General features: G+C 40.7%; 1 protein-coding gene across 3 annotated transcripts in view; it reads right to left on the reverse strand.

The window, feature by feature from the left end:
* LOC146991003 (diacylglycerol kinase zeta-like) overlaps positions 1-15018 on the reverse strand; it is an 88520-nt gene extending 73502 nt beyond the window's left edge. Inside the window, exon 1 of one of the 3 annotated variants that reach the window (XM_085802511.1) lies at positions 14902-15018. The gene's annotated coding sequence lies outside the window, so the exon portion shown is untranslated. The remainder of the gene's footprint in view (positions 1-14901) is intronic. The other 2 variants (XM_085802502.1, XM_085802494.1) reach the window with 2 other exon arrangements.
* Positions 15019-18890: the final 3872 nt, after the last annotated feature.

Consider the following 18890-nt stretch of genomic DNA (forward strand, 5'->3'; position numbering starts at 1 on the left):
CAGCTTGTTTTTAGACACTTTTTTTTTTACCTATTTAAAGCATATTTTCACTTAAAATAATCTGATAGTGGGGCAAGTTTTTCTTTCTTATTACAAGCACAAAAAAACTTACTTTCACTGGCAGATTTTTCTACTTATTTCAAGTGAAAATTAGTTTGAAACAAGTGAAAATGATCTAAAAACAAGTACATTTTTAGGTGATGAGTCTTATTTTAACTCATTGAGTGCCGCGCTCCTTTCCAAAGTTTTAGTCAAGTGTACCGGCAAATTAGACCATATTTGACTTTTTATTTTAGAGCCATAGTGTATTCTATATTATTGCCACCAACACATACTGTGGCTCATTTGAAAGGTTTAACTTTATCCTTCAAATGGCCACAAACCGTTTGTTTCTACGTGCCTCCGTTCCTGAGAAAAGTCAAGCTAAACATGGCTGGGTTTCACCAAAATCCCTCCTTTTTTTCTAGAAAAGGAGATAGAGCATCTTTTATGAAAGGTCTGTTTGTGTCTGTCGCTCTTCTGACACTCGCATTTCTGGATCAAAGGGCTCGTATAAGATAAATATACACAACAATTGTTGTTCTATTCACAAAACCACCATCGGGGGCGGGGGGGGCGCCACTAAACAGCAATAACACAGACGCACCGTGCCGTGTCACAGCCTCTCGCCGCGGAACGTGAGGCTCTGCCGGCCACAGCGGCTCGCGAACACCGGTCCCGCCGGTGGTCGTGGTCCGTCTGTGGTACGGGTCGGTGGTGCCGGTCTGCTTTGACCCAGAGACCATCAGATTTTACCGCGGGAGGACTTTGGGGAGGACACGGTGTTGCTCCAGATGAAGACCGGGCGGGACAGTGGGCTGAGAGCTTCCTGGTTCAGCTCCGTTTGCAGAAGCTGAGTTATGATAAAAACTTCCAGATCATGAGCTGTCATGTGACTTTGATCGTCATCTATTTCAGTTCTCCTCGTCGTAGAGTCCCCAAATTTACATATAATGTGTATTAAAGTGTCTATTTTCATAATTTAAAAAAAAAGCAAAAAACGACAACAAAAAATTTCGTTTTTGGCACTCAACGCATGGGAACGAAAAACGAGAAATTACGTGGTTGGCACTCAATGAGTTAAGTGGAAAGAGATTAGTTTTGACTAGAAATGAGACATTTGGACAAGAAACAAGACAAATATTCTTGGAAAAATTTTGAGTTTTTGCAGTGTAAGAACCATTCTGATCCAGAGAACCTTTATAAAAGGTTTTACCAGGAGCCAAAAACGGTTCTCCTATGAGGACAAGCCAAAAAACCATATAGGATTCTACTTAGCACTTTTATTTCTATGAGTGTATGTGATAAGAAACATGCACAAAACGCAACATCCTCCTCCTCCTCATGACCTGTTACCGCCGACACCAGGCAGCTGCACTTCCAGGACGCTCACAAACCGGCAAAAGTTGGCTGAGTTGAGCTGAATGCCAAAACCAACAGGCTGAGGAAGTCAACACTGCACAAGGCTGTGAGGCTTTACAATGAAACTGTCTAGACATGATTTGTTCTGTCATTTTTTTTTGTATCCCCTTCTTATCTGCTTGAGGGCATCCTTCAACTTGAAATGCTTTTTTTTTGTCTTGTTTTATCTGTAAAATTCCACATTTTTTCAGTGGGTCTTTCTGGCAGCACTGCTAGCAGCAATCAATAAATCAAATGTAAATACCAGCAGACCTATAAACCTATTAAGCTATTAACCTTCAGAATAAAACCCAACAGGTCAGAATGAATGAAATTACTGAGAATCATCAGACCCGACATGTTTTCACCTTCTCCTTTACAAACACAAGAACAACAGTGAGTCATTCTGTCTCATCGATGAAGCAGTAGGTTCGTTACCTTTAATTGTCGGTGCAAGCTGTTTTTAGAACGGCGGAGCAGAGCCGTGAGCTGCTCAGAGCTACGCTACGGAGGCTCATTATGGGATTTCTTGGTTTCCCCTCATCAAACTCATCAAATACACAATCCAACAACTCCACAACGCTCTGGTGGACAAGTTGTGAGCTGCACATTCGCCACGCTATGAGATAATAACACAACGTTACCACACAGAGTTGTTTTAGAGGGAAATTCATGTAAAACCTCTGATGCACGTTGCCTTCAGGGACAGTTTTTCATCAACAGTCTCTGCATTTCCCTCTAAAACAACTTTGTCTGGTAAAGTTGTGTTATTATCTCATAGCGTGGTGAATGTGCAGGTCACAACTTGTCCACCAGAGCGTTGGGGAGTTGTTGGATTGTGTATTTTATAAGCTGGATTAGTTTGAAACCAAGAAATCCCATTAGCCTCCGTAGCCGCTCTTCTCCGCCATTCTAAAAACAGCTTGCACCGACAAATAAAGGTAATGAACCTACTGCTATGACTATAGGGGTTATGGCAATGGGCCAATTTGCCAAAATGTTGAACTATCCCTTTTAGGTCTTGATGCGGCATCAAAGCTAACATTTAATCCCCGATCGAGTTCTCAGGTGGACTTGCTTCCAGGATCTATCTGAACATGAGAATCATCTCTCCACCTGTGGCTCTGAGTCTTGAGGTATTGGGTGAAGCCGGTTCTGCTGAGTCGGCCCCGTATCACTTTTTGCTGAGAGCGGCAGAAGCCTGAACTGTCGGTAAACTGAGTCTACGTCAGAGCAGGAACACTGAAACTCTGCAGCTTCGCATTACTCAAAGATGAAACTAACAGAGCAGATGCGTCACTTTCACCCCCCAGTCCACTGATTTACATCTTGACAGTCACTTTCAATGTTGTATCGCTCAATAAGAAGCAGTTATGGCTATTAACTAGACAGAATCCAGCATCAAAACAAAGTAGGCTAAATAAAATATGATAATACATACGTAGTCTAAGAAAAAAAGTGGAAAAGTCAGGGGCCCACTTTAGTATTCTTTCAGGGGGCCCCAGAATTCCTAGCTACGGCCCTGGTCATATACACATATTATATGTCAATGATATCGCTTTCCCACGCCCACAAATGAGACAGGAAGTGTGTTAATACGTGCTTAATAATTACTAATAAGGAGCTAGTAAACTACTTAAATGCATATTAATAAGCACCTAGTTAATGGTGAATATGTGTTCCCTAATCTAAAGTGTTACATTTTCAAAAGATACATAGCTCAATCTGAAAATATATACATATACAAATAAAGTATAGTAGCCTATAAATAAAAAACTAGAGAATGCATTTCCTGAAGGAAATACGGGTGAATGCTGAAAGCTGAAGAAACTGCTGAAGCAATCTTGAAGAGATGAAACAATATAGAGTATGAAATACATACATAGTCTAAGTAAAAAAAAAAGTGGAAAAGTCAGCTAGGGGCCCACTTTAGTATTCTTTTAGGGGCCCCAGAATTCCTAGCAACGGCCCTGCTCTCACCAGGTGTCAACATGAACATGAACAAAAGCTAACATCTGCTAGCTTAACCGAAGGTGCACACGGACAGGGCCGTATAGGGGAAGAAGGTGATGATAATTCTAGGGGCCCAGCGCCCAGTGGGGCCCATAACAAACCCCAGTAGTCTAACCTTTATGACTGAATTATTCTGCATAAGACCCTGACTAATACTCATAGTAATGCTGCATTAGCATCAAAACAAAGTAGGCTAAATAAAAAATTATAATACATAGGCTACGTTTTTATTTTTTTTATTTTTGTAGTTTTCTTGAGATTTTTGGGGATTATTCTGTTATATGTATTTTAGTGATTATGTATGGTTGGTATATTTGTGTTAAATTTTTGTATGTAGTTATTTATTAGAAAATTTCATTAAAATACGTAGTCGAAAAAAAGACAAAAAAAAAAAAACTAACAAAAAAAAAACTGGACAAGTTAGGGGGTAGGGGCCCACTTTAGTATTCTTTTAGGGGCCCCAGAATTCCTAGCAACGGCCCTGCTCTCACCAGGTGTCAACATGAATATGAACATGAACAAAAGCTAACATCTGCTAGCTTAACCACAGCGTCTCTATCATCACATCTGTTATTTCCTGTTGCAGACACAGTTGAACACAGCGCCACTGACCCTCGGCTCGTCACTCACACAGCGTCATTAAAAAAACAGTGAAGACACACACATCTGCCACCTGCCTGCAGACGGTTGAATGTGTTGAGAAGCTCTGCGGTCTGCAGCCGAACGAGGCCAACGAACCCAAGTTACCAGAAACACAACGACTGAGTCAGAACCAGACCGCAGCCAGCGCTCCGGCGTGATGAGTCACGTTTCTGACATATAAAGTGTCGAAGAGGAATATCATCAATCATGTGACATCAGATGAGAACAGGATAAATGTGCGTGCAGCTTAGAGAAACCACCACAGAGTGACAGGAAGTCCCATCACACAAGCATCGGCGCTGTGAAACCTCCACTGCTCACTTTAATCCCCCGCCTAATGCCGCCGTCACAAAGGTCAGGGGTCGGCACGGTAACGGCTGGCTGGCTGGCTGTCGTATGCAGAGCCACGGTGAATTTATACACATCTGTGGGGTGTGGGGTGATCTTTATTTAGAACCAGATCACCATCTAAACTTATTTAAATGTTCTGTTCAGAGCGAACAAATGGCTGAAAATAGATCAGTAGAATCACACATGACATGTTTAAGCGATATTACCAAACATTTTGATTACTACAGATTATTTAAAAGCCCAAAAGTCGCAAAGAGAGAGAGAGAAACATCGAGGTATCTTCCGTTTTATCCAATGAAATATTATCAGGGCCGTAGCTAGGAATTCTGGGGCCCCGAAAGAATACTAAAGTGGGCCCCCGACTTTTCCACTTTTTTTCTTAGACTACGTACGTATTATCATTTTTTATTTAGCCTACTTTGTTTTGATGCTAATGCAGCATTACTATGAGTATTAGTCAGGGTCTTATGCAGAATAATTCAGTCATACAAAGATTAGACTGCTACACATACAGAAGGGAACAGCCTCTGGGCTAAAACGGGGCAGTTTACAGCATATTCACTAGAAAATGGTCATTTAATTGTTCTAAAATTTGAGTTTGGCATCTGAAAGGAGAAACTCCACAGGAGGTTTGTGATTTATTTTAACATAACATAACACAACATAATATAACATAACGTTTCTAAAATAATAAAAATAAGAATCCATGGATGGTTACCATGGAGATGGATAAAACAACATGACATGGCGGAGTAATAGGCTATGTTTAGTGATGAGTTACTGTAGGTGGGCTGTCATGCTGATTTGAGCACGTTCTAAATGTTTTGTTGACCAATCAGATCGCTTGGTCGGAACTACTTGTTGTATAATGGGAAATAAAATCCAAGAAACAAGCTGGTTGATGTCTGGCCTTTATCTTACGGTTATCTGGCTGCTGATTGGTTGGACTCTGGCTGGAGTCCTGGGGGAGCCTTTTTAGACTTCAGTTGGACTCTGGCTGGAGACTGGCTACAGTCGCAATATTTTTTTTCGTAGGATAGGTCCGGGAAAGTCCCGCCTTTCCCGCCTCTGATTGACTAGATGGGCTCCATTTTCGACTCTGATTGGCTAGAAGGACTCTCGCCTGATTGGTTGTTTGTTTTGGCTGTGAAACGGCTGTGAAACGCAGGCTGTCGGCAAAGTGTGATAAGTGCCTAGATCTACCTGGACTCTCTCTACCTATCTGGCCTGTCTAGCCTCTACCTGGTCTTTTTACTAAACTTAACCAACTCCTTTCTTCATTGCCTAAACCCAACCAGTGGCACAATTACACTTCTCACTCAAACTCAAAATGTAAACTTGGAATATAAATTTAAAAACTGAATTTTTCGGAATGTGCGTCCATGGCGTCTGATTACACTAATATTCCCAGTTGGTGTGTATTTTAGTTTACTACAGTACTGTTGTGAGATGACACAGTCAATCGGAGGAGAGCTCATCCAGCCAATCAGAGGCGGGGAAGGCGAGACTTTCCCAGACCTATCCTACGAAAAAAAATATTGCGGCTACAGTCTGGCTGGAGTTTTTTTAGACTCTGGTTGGATGCTGGCTGGATTCCGGCTTGAGTTTCAGTAAACTAGGATAAAATGTTAGTTAGTTAACTGCTGAGTTTGTGTGAACCACCACCTGATGATATCACCGCTAACACCCATATGAAAAAAAAAAACCACACGGCTCAAGAAGCATGGCGGTGCCCTGCTCCTACTGTCAGCTGTACCTATAAACACCACGGAACTGATCAGGGATCAGATCAAATCCTCTGAATCTGAGATCGTCAATACCTCCCATACTGACATCATCAGCCTCGTGCACATCTGTATGAACTCACTTTAAAACAGCTGTTCTCTAAACCCCGCCCCCGCCTTCCCTCCATCCTCTTTGTCTCTTACATCTCCATAATGACCCTGTGTTTCTCCAGCTGTTACGTAACAGCTGCCGTTTACAATGATAATCCCTAACCAGACCATAACGGGGCTGAGAGACAGACAGAGAGAGCACTGAGTGATAACACATCACCCACCTGAGTGCGTATTTGCATGTGAACACGGCTCTTTGTTTCGACAAACATCGTCATCCACAAACAGCGAAGGTGCAGACGGACAGGGCCGTATAGGGGAGAAAGGTGATGATAACTCTAGGGGCCCAGCGCCCAGTGGGGCCCACAAAAAACCCCAGTAGTCTAATCTCTGTATGACTGATTTATTCTGCATAAGACACTGACTAATACTCATAGTAATGCTGCATTAGCATCAAAACAAAGTAGGCTAAATAAAAAATGATAATACATACGTAGTCTAAGAAAAAAAGTGGAAAAGTCAGGGGCCCACTTTAGTATTCTTTCAGGGGTCCCAGAATTCCTAGCTACGGCCCTGGTCATATACACATATTATATGTCAATGATATCGCTTTCCCACGCCCACAAATGAGACAGGAAGTGTGTTAATACATGCTTAATAATTACTAATAAGGAGCTAGTAAGCAACTTAAATGCATATTAATACAGTAAGCACCTAGTTAATGGTGAATACGTGCTTAATAATTACTAATAAGGAGCTAGTAAGCTACTTAAATGCATATTAATAAGCACAGTTAATGGTGAATATGTGTTCCCTAATCAAAAGTGTTACCTACAAAATAAATTTTCAAAAGATATATAGCTCAATCTGAAAATATATACATACAAATAAAAGAAAAAAAAAGAAAAAAGAAAAAAAAAACTGGACAAGTTAGGGGGTAGGGGCCCACTTTAGTGTTCTTTAAGGGGCCCCAGAATTCCTAGCAACGGCCCTGCAGACGGAGCAGACAGTCAGGACGGAAGCTCAAGTCAAACAAAGTGGTTTTCACTGATGAATGAAGCCTCGTCGTTGTGCTGGAACTACTCCTGTCCTCTTCATTCTAACTTGTGTTGAGTTTTTTTGACAACACCAGTTAAACCCCGTCACAGAACAGACAGAACTAGAGCCGGATGCTTTAGGAGTTCAGGGGTCTGGTTGCTAGGAAATATTATTATCAAGAAAACAGCAACAGTAAGACATTGTGATACGCTAAATTATCGTAATATTTTATTCTTTGAAGCGCTGAATCGATATGATATCAATAGTTTACATGGTGACAGTGGGTTTGCATTTGCAATAGCAATTTTCGGTTTATAGTTTATTATTATGGATCCCCTTAATTAATTAACTGTTTACAGATATATTAACAATCATTATGTATTACTAAGGATTAGGAAACACATTAATTAATGTAGCCTATTAGTAAGCAGTTAATTAGCCTAATGTTTACTACTCAAAATTAGTTAATAAATTATTAAGTAATAATAAAAGTTGAATAATGTAATTAGTTATCATTATGTATGCATTACTCAGCATTAATTAACACAGTACATAATGTACTAACATTAATTAAGGGACCCTTATTGTAAAGTGGTACCAAATTAAAAAATATATATAGCTCAATCTGAAAACATATAAAGTATAGTATAAAACTGGGAGTTTGGACCTACCAATAGTAAGCCCATTGTTAAGATTGCATAAAAAGGGGCACCGTGTGGTGCAGTGGGTCTATGCAGAGGCTACAGTCCTCGCTGCAGTCGGCCCCGGTTCAAATCCCACATGTCATTCCCCTTCTCTCTGCCCCTCCACTTCCTGTCTCTCTCAATACTGTCAAAAAAGGAAAAAAAATGCAGGAATGATGTTTACTGTATTGTAGAGATGAACTGTAGGCCATTTGTTCATAAAACAATGTGTAGCCTTGCATCCAAATTCATTGCAACGTACCATATCGTCACACAATCTCAATTTCAAGAAGCAGCTTCATTTATTTTTTTAAAAAAGGTCCATTTCATCACCATCAGTGGGCTCAGTATCACTAATGACTAAACCTGTGACCTACTGATCAAAGTATTATAATGTTCACACACCCTAGCCCTTATCGGGGGTTTCAATGTCTGTTTCAAGCTGAATGCTTTAAGTTGTCCCAGAATGCACTTGGCAAAAGACGGACCACCGGCTGCATGTGATAACAGCACTTATACATACAAGCCCTGCTACTGTCCAGGACACCTCACAAGATCAACACAACGCACAGAACAGACAACACGTTGATGACTTCCTGTTCTGAGGACCTTAAAGTTTATCATGTCCTGAGGAGGAGGAGGAGGTTGTTCAATCTCAAGGGGTTTAGTCGTCTATCAGGAAATAATATCAGCATTATCTCTTGAAAGAGGCTGCGTTCATCTTCGTCAAGTCTGCTTGTCACATTGTGTTCTGTTCCTGTTTGTTGTTCAGGCCGCTACTCACTGATATCAGCAGGGTGGAAGAACTACAGCAACCACAATGAGTATAAAGTTCTACAAAACCCTCATAAAGGAACATGTTTTAAAGGGATACGGCAACTTTTTTTTTTCATGTCTTGCCTCACTCCCGAGTCAATGACCAGCAGATAGACACCATCCTTTCTACTGTGCGTGCAGTAACAAGGGAGATAGAGCCGCATCGCCCGTAATTAGCTTAGCTCAAACACTGGAAGTGTATGGGTAGTGTTAGCCTGCCTCCACCTAAAGTCATCAGAGAAACTCTTCAGCAACTCTAAACGGGCCGATCTTCGTCTCAGAGCTGACAAAACTCTCCGGTAAGGCATCTTGAGCGGTCAAATGCCGCTAACGGGACGAGATCGGTCAAAACGGAGGGTTCAAGCAAAGACGCTTTATTTTGGTTCAAGCTAGCTACATCGAGGGTAGGTTAGCTTCCTGTTTCAAAGTAAAAGCACAAATTCTATCGTCATGGTTTTCTGTATGTAAAGGGCAACGGGTGTTTTATTTTGTGAAAGTAACCGGAAGTGCGTTGGTCACAACGGCTAGCTTGAGTAGCGCCGAATTCGTCCCAACAAAATTGTAAACAGCTGGTATCTAGACAAATTAACGACACACTGCTGATCTAAACGGCTACTTTCTCACCTAAACATGTTTGAAATGTTGATAAAGTGATATATTTACAGAGTTTAGAGCTAAAACGAAATCAGCTTCTGACTGCTGATTTCAGCTCAGGTAGAAGACAGGCTAACACTACCCATACACTTCCAGTGTTTGAGCTAAGCTAATTACGGGCGATACGGCTCTATCTCCCTTGTTACTGCACGCACAGTCGAAAGGATGGTGTCTATCTGCTGGTCATGGACTCGGGAGTGAGGCAAGACACGGAAAAGAAAATGTTGGTGTATCCCTTTAAGACTGTGTAAGCTTTATTTAGGTGTACCTAGTACAATCTGAGACGGAGGAGCAGGTTCCATCCTCTGGAGACCATGAGCAGGAAGGTTTTCAAGCACAACAACAATGTGGTGTTGTGGGTGAAAACGATTGCTTTATTAAGGTAAAGGGGTCATTCTGGTGGCAACAATCACATTTTCTAGGTCATGGATCAGGTGTGGTTTTGAAGAAATGACACTGACATCTCATTGGTGGGAAACTGACAAAGAAGACCAGAGCTGTGTTGACGGAACAAGTCCCAAAGTCTGGAACTAGTGGTGCTTTTCATGGAAAGAATAAAGACTATGTGTGTGAGAGAGAATCCAGAGCTCTGTGCTGCTGGATTAAATATTTACATAGAAAATAGTAGCGTACTATGCAAATACACAGCCGTCCACAGCAATGTGGTTTTCCTCTACTGGGGAAAGACCCAACCTTCTAGATATAGAACGAGTGGGAGCCACAGGTGGACCGGTATCATTTCCATTGAACAAACTCTGAAGGTCCATTAATTTGACTTTGCCTCAGCACAGCTGGATTCTTTGCAGTGCGTCATCAGGAGGACATCTCGCATACCGAGGATTAGCATCAGTGTTTAGACCACGGAGACAGAAACTGCCCAGAGACCTGGAAGGTTATTTTTATCGTTTCAAAGTAAAGGCCATGAGCAAGCACGGCGAGGCAGAAAACAAGGAAGCAATTCAGGAAGAGTTTAAAAGTATCCCAGTGAGCAACAGTCAGAACAGACTCGAGTCATCACAGATGGTAGTGCATGGAAAGAGAGACCAGGGAGATCTGGTCTCTGTGGTCCACAAGGTTTAGACCTTTATATGAATCCAGTCTGGACTTATTTCGAATTTGGAATTTGGAATTTGCAGACATGTTGCACCAATGAATTCTGGGTAAATCAAGCCAATGGCTGTGTCCCAAATCACTCACTCATTCCCTACTCCCTACTCACTATATAGTGAATTCAATATAGTGGACTGTGGCGTGCACAGACTTTTTGAAGGGCAGGGGCGAAAAGGGAAAAAAAGGGCACATATAGCGCCGCCTCGCCACTAATGAGGGCACTTTAGCACACGTTTTGGCTCCTAAAGGGCACTTTAGCACACGTTTTGGCTCCCAGAGGACACTTTAGCACATGTTTTGGCTCCAAGAGGGCACTTTAACATGTGTTTTGGCTCCTAGAGGGCACTTTAACATGTGTTTTGGCTCCAAGAGGACACTTTAACATGTGTTTTGGCTCCTAGAGGGCACTTTAACATGTGTTTTGGCTTCCAAGAGGGCACTTTAGCACACGTTTTGGCTCCAAGAGGACACTTTAACATGTGTTTTGGCTCCTAGAGGGCACTTTAACATGTGTTTTGGCTCCTAGAGGGCACTTTAACATGTGTTTTGGCTCCTAGAGGGCACTTTAGCACACGTTTTGGCTCCTAGAGGGCACTTTAGCACACGTTTTGGCTTCCAAGAGGGCACTTTAGCACACCTTTTGGCTTCCAAGAGGGCACTTCAATGCACGTTTTGGCTCCCAGGCAGGGGACACTTTAGGGGGGGAGACTGCCCTGAAGATTAATAATCACTAAACATTCGGACACCACTACAAAATGGCCTGGTGGTCACTATATAGTGCACTATGTAGTGAGTAGGGGTGATTTCAGACACAGCCAATCAATCCAAAATAAAAATAAAAATGGCCGACCGAGGAATCTCCAAGGTTGAGTGAAAAAAGTGAAACACTAAAAAGAATCAGATTTTGGTCTCTAGAAACACTTTCCATAACAACGTTAGCAAAACTAATTGTTAGCCATGTTTGGTCGATCGGTACCATGGTAACGATCTTAGGCCCTGGTTAGCCTCAGTGCTACCCTTAGCAAAAAAGTAGTAGGCTATAGGCTACTTGAAGTTATTAATTAGAATTATTAATTTATTAACTAACTTTGAGTAGTAAACATTAATTAACTGCTTACTGATAGGCTACATTAATTAATGTGTTTCCTAATCCTAAGCAATACATAATGATTGTTAATATATCTGTAAACAGTTAATTAATTAAGGGGATCCATAATAATAAACTAAACTGGCTTTTTGTGAAACCTGCTCTATGAGAAAGCTGAAGACTACGTGATGAAACACCCGTGTGAAACTGGCCCTCGGTGGTTGAAGACCTCAGGAACCTGCCTGGTCCTCGACCACAACCTTCAACTTCTCTATAGTGTTCAGACATCAATCCACTTGCAAGCAGAAACGTCACATTGAACCAACATCAGACGGTTTGCATTAAAGGGATAGTAGCATTTTTTTTAAAGTGTGGTTGTATGATCTACAAATAGCCCCCAAGTACTTTAATTGCAGTAGAAGACTCTCTGCACTCAGGTGAACAGACCCAAAGAAACGGCCTATTTTCACGGCCTAAAAGAGGTTTTACCTGAAAAAAAATACACAGTTCCATTGTTCGCTATGATATAATTTTTTCCAGCCCTTCAAAGTGCAGGAAAAACACAGTTTTTATTTGGACCTAACCAACTGCTGATCGGCGGCGCTAACCCTGGGCGGAGGGATACGTGAGTTGAGTTGAGTTGAGTATTAAAGTACTTAGGGGCTATTTGCAGATCATACAACCCCACTTTAAAAAAATGCTACTATCCCTTTAAAATCAGACCGATGGTGTCTGGTTTCATGGGGATTAATACGTGAAAAATACATTTTTTATATCCACCCTCTGTCTAAGTGGAGCTGTGTTTTGGCTCTAGGTTACCACCCTCCTCCTCTGTTATCAGTGTAAATGGTGACATGTTTTTACCCCAAACAGCTGCTTTTATTTTCAGCCTAATGCCTGGACTTTTATACACAAGTGCTGCTCAGACCAGACGGACCAATCCCATCGCTTCTGTCTAAAGCTCTACAACACGGACAGAAACAGGATGTGAGAATCACACCAACATGAGAATAAACTGGTGTGAAAAAGGATGCCTACTACGAATGATTGACAGTGTCCAACTGTGTAAGACTGTATCTTTAAATGTGACCAACTGCATTTCTATATCTCTAACTGTGTCCAAATATGTCTTTGTGTCCAACAGTGTCTCTAATTGACCTCTGGCTAAGCCCCGCCCCCTCCACTCACTCGGACAAACAGTCAACATTGGGTGACAGTTGCTATGGCAACAGCTGTCACAGTAGGAGACATTTCACAGGAGGCAGTTGATGATTTTTGGAGTCAGAAAGATTAAATATCATCTGGAAGTCACCAAAACTTCACTTAGCTTTACTGCTATGGCTGTCGGTTGTTAGCCTGTCTATGGAGTTTTGCATTATACGTTAGCATTAAGCTAGAGGACTTTATGCTTAGTTGTGATGCTGGCTAACATCTAAACATCTCTGACAATATGTTGCCTCAAATACGTTGTTGACTTAACTTAGAACAGATGTAGACATCCTTGTTAAGTTTATCCAGGTTTAGTTGGTGTTGTGGTCTACTGCATAACTTTATCCAGAGCAGACACTTCTCTCGGTTGAGATGTGGCTTGGGAAAGGGTTAAAAAAAATCCCCCCCGTGGCCTCTCAGGATACCTAGTGTAGGAGTTGCATGTACCCCATGAACACCGTTTGACCATTTTAAACTTAAAATGTCAAGAAAAAACATATAAAAACCAATGAAAACTGACTAACTGCAATGCATTTCAATGGACGTGGAAGCAGAGAATGTCCGAGTGTATGGGCTAGCTATGCGCACTGTGATTGGCTCATCGCGTTTGGGGGCGTGGCTTAGCCATAGGTCAATTGTCTATGACTGTATCTCTAACTGTGTCCAACTACATCTCTGTATCTCTGTGTTTGACTTTGTCTGTCCCTCCCCGGCTGCGTCCCTCTATCTGCACCAGTAGTCCAGAGTCTAGAGGGTTTCCAGCTGCTGAACGTCCAGCTGTGCTCTCTGCTCGTCCCCTCGTCCTCTTTCACGTTGTTTAACCCCCACAGGTCACGGGGCTTGTGGGAAACGGTGTACGACGATCAAACTCTACTTTCTTTTTTTTTGTACTTCTACGATCCACATCTTTACATCTGAACATACGCAACACGGACTGATAAAGCCTCCGCTGTTGTTGTGTCCTCCGCTTAATTATCACTATGGTTACACATATCAGTGGTATTTTAAATGTGGTTTTCTGAATCTTCACTTTCAAAGCCACTTTGTGATGAGTTAGTGAGATCTACTGGATTCTACTGAACGCTTTAACACCCACCGGCCCGCCGAGAATCCGACGGGCCCGGATTTTAAAAAACAAGGCGCATTTTCTTAATTTCATAATAAAAAAACTCAACATCTTTACAAGAATATTTGTCTTATTTCTTGTCCAATTATCTAATTTCTAGTCAAAGCTTATCTCTTTCCACTTAAAATAAGACTCATCATCTAAAAATGTACTTGTTTTTAGATAATTTTCACTTGTTTCAAACAAATTTTCACTTGAAATAAGTAGAAAAATCTGCCAGTGAGAAAAACTTGCTCCACTATCAGATTTTTTCTACTTATTTCAAGTGAAAATCTGCTTGAAAGGAGTAAAAAGTGTCTAAAAACAAGCTACTTTTAATATGATGTGTCTTATTTTAAGTATAATGAGATTTGTTTTGACTAGAAATAAGACAAATATTCTTGGTAAGATACTTGAGTTTTTGCAGTGTAATGCTGCATTAGCATCAAAACAAAGTTCCAAATACATACAGTACGTAGTCTAAGAAAAAAAAATGGAAAAGTTAAGGGGCAGGGGTCCACTTTAGTATTCTTTAAGGGGGCCCAGAATTCCTAGCAACGGCCCTGCATAGGCTACAAAGCTGTGGGAAACGCTTCTGTAGTCCAACCTCACAGGGGTCATTGCACTACGGCTGGCCAGACCCTTGCCTTATTAGTCAGGGGAGCTTCAGCTTTCTTTCTTTCTTTCTTTACATCTGAAATGACTGAAAACTATAGGAAGAACACAGCACTGCATCAGCTGCTACAACTATACTTCATTTACCAAGTCCACAAACTGAGCTGGTGATTTTATTTCTCATTATTTTTTAACAGCAATCCTGATAAATTATTATTATTTGGCTATTATTATTGCTAAATTCTCTTATTCATCTAATAGGCTAAATATCCAAAAAATACAAATAGTAAATTTTGAGCCAACCTGGAAAAGGAGAGGGAAACTATCCATCCATGCTCCACTCCTCTCTCTCATCTATCTATCGTCTCCGAGCTATAACACTATAACACTAACCCCGGCGTAGAGAGAGCGCCGAGAGCACTGAGGGGGAGAGAGGGAAGGGGAGGGGTGAGAGACACAGCGGCACAGCGGTGGGAGGGAGGAGAGAGAAAGAGAGTGGGTGTGGCCCAAAGAGCGAGCTGCGAGCATGAGCCTGAGAGAGAGAGAGAGAGAGAGAGAGGACTAAAATAACTTGGTGTACTTCCTTGACAAGCTGAGTGCAAAAGTATCTGATAAATGTACACACACACACACACACACACACACAGAAACAGAGAGAGGAAACAGAGATCGTGACTGTGACATTGTTACATCCTTTCATACCACTGTTTATAATTCAAGAGGGAATTACAGGAAGCACAAGTGTGAATTAATGAGCGTCAGCCATTTGAATCTGCAACATAATAATTAACCATGTGTGTGATACTGAGCTCACCTTTGCATTTCATACTGTAAAATTATTTTTAAAATTAACAATAGGCTAATAGAATTTTTTTAATTATAACAAAAACTCTATATCTTTCCAAGAGTATTTGTCTTATTTCTTGTCAAAATGTCTAATTTTTACTCAATACTAACCTCTTTCTACTTAAAATAAGACTCATCACCTAAAGATTAACTTGTTTTTAGATCATTTTCACTTGTTTCAAACTCATTTTCACTTGAAATAAGTAGAAAAATCTGCCACTGAAAGCAAGTTTTTTGTGCTTGTAGCTGATAAGATAGAAAAACTTGCTCCACTGTCAGATTTTTCTTCTTATTTCAAGTGAAAATAGACTTGAAATAAGTCAAACGTGTCTAAAAAACAAGCTGCTTTTGATGTGATGAGTCTTATTTTAAGTAGAATGAGATTTGTTTTGACTAGAAATAAGGCAAATGTTCTTGGTAAGAGTTTGAGTGATGAACAAACTTGGAAGTTGGTTGACTCATTGTCCGAGCCCTTTACATTTAGCTTACTATTAGCCCTCCTAGGCTAATTAGCTAATGATTATTAGCTGAGCAATATTTTAATAAAAGACATGGGCGATTCCACCAAAAGAGTGCCATTTCTGTCCCCAGCATATTAAATGTATAAAAACATGTAATAATATAATATAAATTGCATTTAATTAATAAACAAAGCACCATACACATGAATCACTGTAGAAATTAAAGATATATAATTTTTAATTACTATAAAAAGGCTTTCAAAGCACTGAAACATAGCCTTTGTTGCATGTCCCCAGAGCCAAACGCTATAGTTTACCACAATGCATTATGAATAAAATCCTTCTAAAATCTCATTTTTTTTGCATATTAGTGTGACTTAATATTATATCTACACTTATATAACATTTTTTAAATTAAAACCTAATTATATTTTGGTTAAAATTCACATTTTAGTCCCGTCCCCAGGTTTTCACTCAGTGCTGTTACCCGGACACATTCTACACTCTAAAAGTTTTGGACCATTCCACCAGTGACATGTTCTGCTGGAAGTGACATCATTTAGGTCTTTTGAAAGTCATGGGAAGACCAACATTAAATTCTGTAATTTATTTTTCCTGAAATTGAATGATATTGTAGCTATGTCAGGGTCCGTCACTCTTAAAACTCATTCCTGTTACCTAAATTATCTCTAGACAGTGTTTGTTGATATCAAAAGTAAAATATTCAGTTAAATCCTAAGAATGTGCTCTGTGTGCTCAAGCTATTAGTATAGATGCTATTTGGCTAGATTTCACACAATTGCTGATTATATGCTAAAAACTCATTGCTGTTACCCTCATTGCTGTTACTTTTTCTTCAAAAATGCAATGATAAAAGCAGCAATAAATTAAATAAAGTAGCCTGAGATTGACCAGTACTCATTTTGAATGAGTAAATGTGTATATTAAAAAATTCTATACTGAAATGGAATGAAAAATGAAGTTTAATTTTTAAGAGTTACAATGAGCAAATGGCACTCTTTTGGCGGAATGACCCACATGCATGCTAAAAGTAGCTAGCCCTGGCTGTTAGACTCAGGTGAACAATCCTAGCTTATAGATGTAGATGCTACGTAGACCGAGCACTTCACTATGACGACAAAAGAGACCACTGTGTTTTCTAGCTGCTTGTTTTTGAATGTAAATGTTTGGCAGCTAGCATCAACAGTCCAATGTCAAAGCAATGTAAGGGTTAAATGTTTACATTTATTTTGAATAGGCTATTGTGTAGGCTACCAGCACTCCAGGATTTAGACTGTAGCCTAACAGTTTCCTCCTGCTAGTCAAGCTAACTCGTTGCTAGTTGGTAGCTAGCTCTGCAGCTAACGTGAAAAATTGTCAACAGTATCAGGGTGGCAAAATGTAGACATGAGACAATGCATGTTAGCCATCGCTGTACCCTTAGCTATATGGTGAGCTAACAAACACAAGCCAGCTGTCCTAGCTAATAAATGTAGATGTTACACTGAGACTTTGAACATTATGGTGTCCGTGTTTACACCAAGCACTTTTCACTATGACGACAAAAGAGTAGACCACCATGTTTTGCTGGCTGCTGGTGTTTTGAGTGTAAATGTTGGGCAGCTAGCTAACAGTGGATAGTTGTATAAGACTCAACAGTCCAATGAATATTGTGTACATATATCAAAATGTCAATGTTTTATATCAATGAAATAAAGAAAATGAAAGGTAAGCTATAGCTAAAAGAAATGTGAATTGTGTGAATGCTAGTTAGCTTGCAGAAAACGACACATTTTTGGAGGGTCCAAAATACCTTCCCATCCACCTGAATGAGAGTCTTTCAGCTCTGTGATAATTAATCAATGGATCAATACTGACCATGAGCCTCCTCTAAAACACACACCAGTGCAATGCAACACACACACACACACACATGCACAATAAGACAACCAGATGAACCAATTAGCCGCCGGTGCTGCACGCCGATCCCTTGCTCTCTCCGCGCGTCAACAGCCGAGCTGGAGGCAACAACTGTCACCGTTTTTGTTTCTGTTGGCATGTCAACCGCCGCCGCCCCCGTTGCCCATGTCAACCGCAGCCCGCATTGCCGTGGGAATCGTGTCTCCCCAATCACATGACGGATGGTGACCCACTGGCAAGGTTAAAGACACACAAACACACACACACAAACACACACTCACATTGAACTAATCCGCATATCCTGCCTTGACTCACCAGTACAACAGGAAATAAAACAGATTCTGTTTTCGGATGTCGGTGGATCTGAGGTAATATGTGTGTGTGTGTGTGTGTGTGTGTGTGTGTGTGGTGTTGTTGTTGTGATCACAGCTGTCTCAGTGTGACACATCTGTCCAGATATCTGTGAGATCAGGGCAGGATCGAGGCTCCACCTGCTGGCCCCAGTCGGTTACTGCCCCCTCAACAGGGCCGGCCCCTGGCATAAACACTCTATTTGTCTTATTTCTTGTCAAAATGTCTAATTTTTACTCAATACTAACCTCTTTCCACTTAAAATAAGACTCATCACCTAAAAATAATCTTATTTTTAGATCATTTTCACTTGTTTCAAACTCATTTTCACTTGAAATAAGTAGAAAAATCTGCCAGTGAAAGCAAGTTTTTTGTGCTTGTAATAAGAAAGAAAAACTTGCTCCACTATCAGATTTTTCTACTTATTTCAAGTGAAAATCTGCTTGAAAGAAGTAAAAAAAAAAAAAGTGTCTAAAAATAAGCTGCTTTTAATGTGATGAGTCTTATTTTAAGTAGAATGAGATTTGTTTTGACTAGAAATAAGACAAATGTTCTTGGTAAGAGTTTGAGTTTTTGCAGTGTAGCTAGGCTATATGTTTTTATGAACATGAGTGATGAACAAACTTGGAAGTTGGTTGACTTAACTGCCCCCTCAACAGGGCCGGCCCCTGGCATAAACCCTTTATGTGGTTGTTTAGGGCCACAGCCGTTAGG

Source organism: Trachurus japonicus, chromosome 2, assembly GCF_045865225.1.
Source record: "Trachurus japonicus isolate A0001 chromosome 2, Traja_1.0".
In the NCBI taxonomy this organism is placed as follows: Eukaryota; Metazoa; Chordata; class Actinopteri; order Carangiformes; family Carangidae; genus Trachurus; species Trachurus japonicus.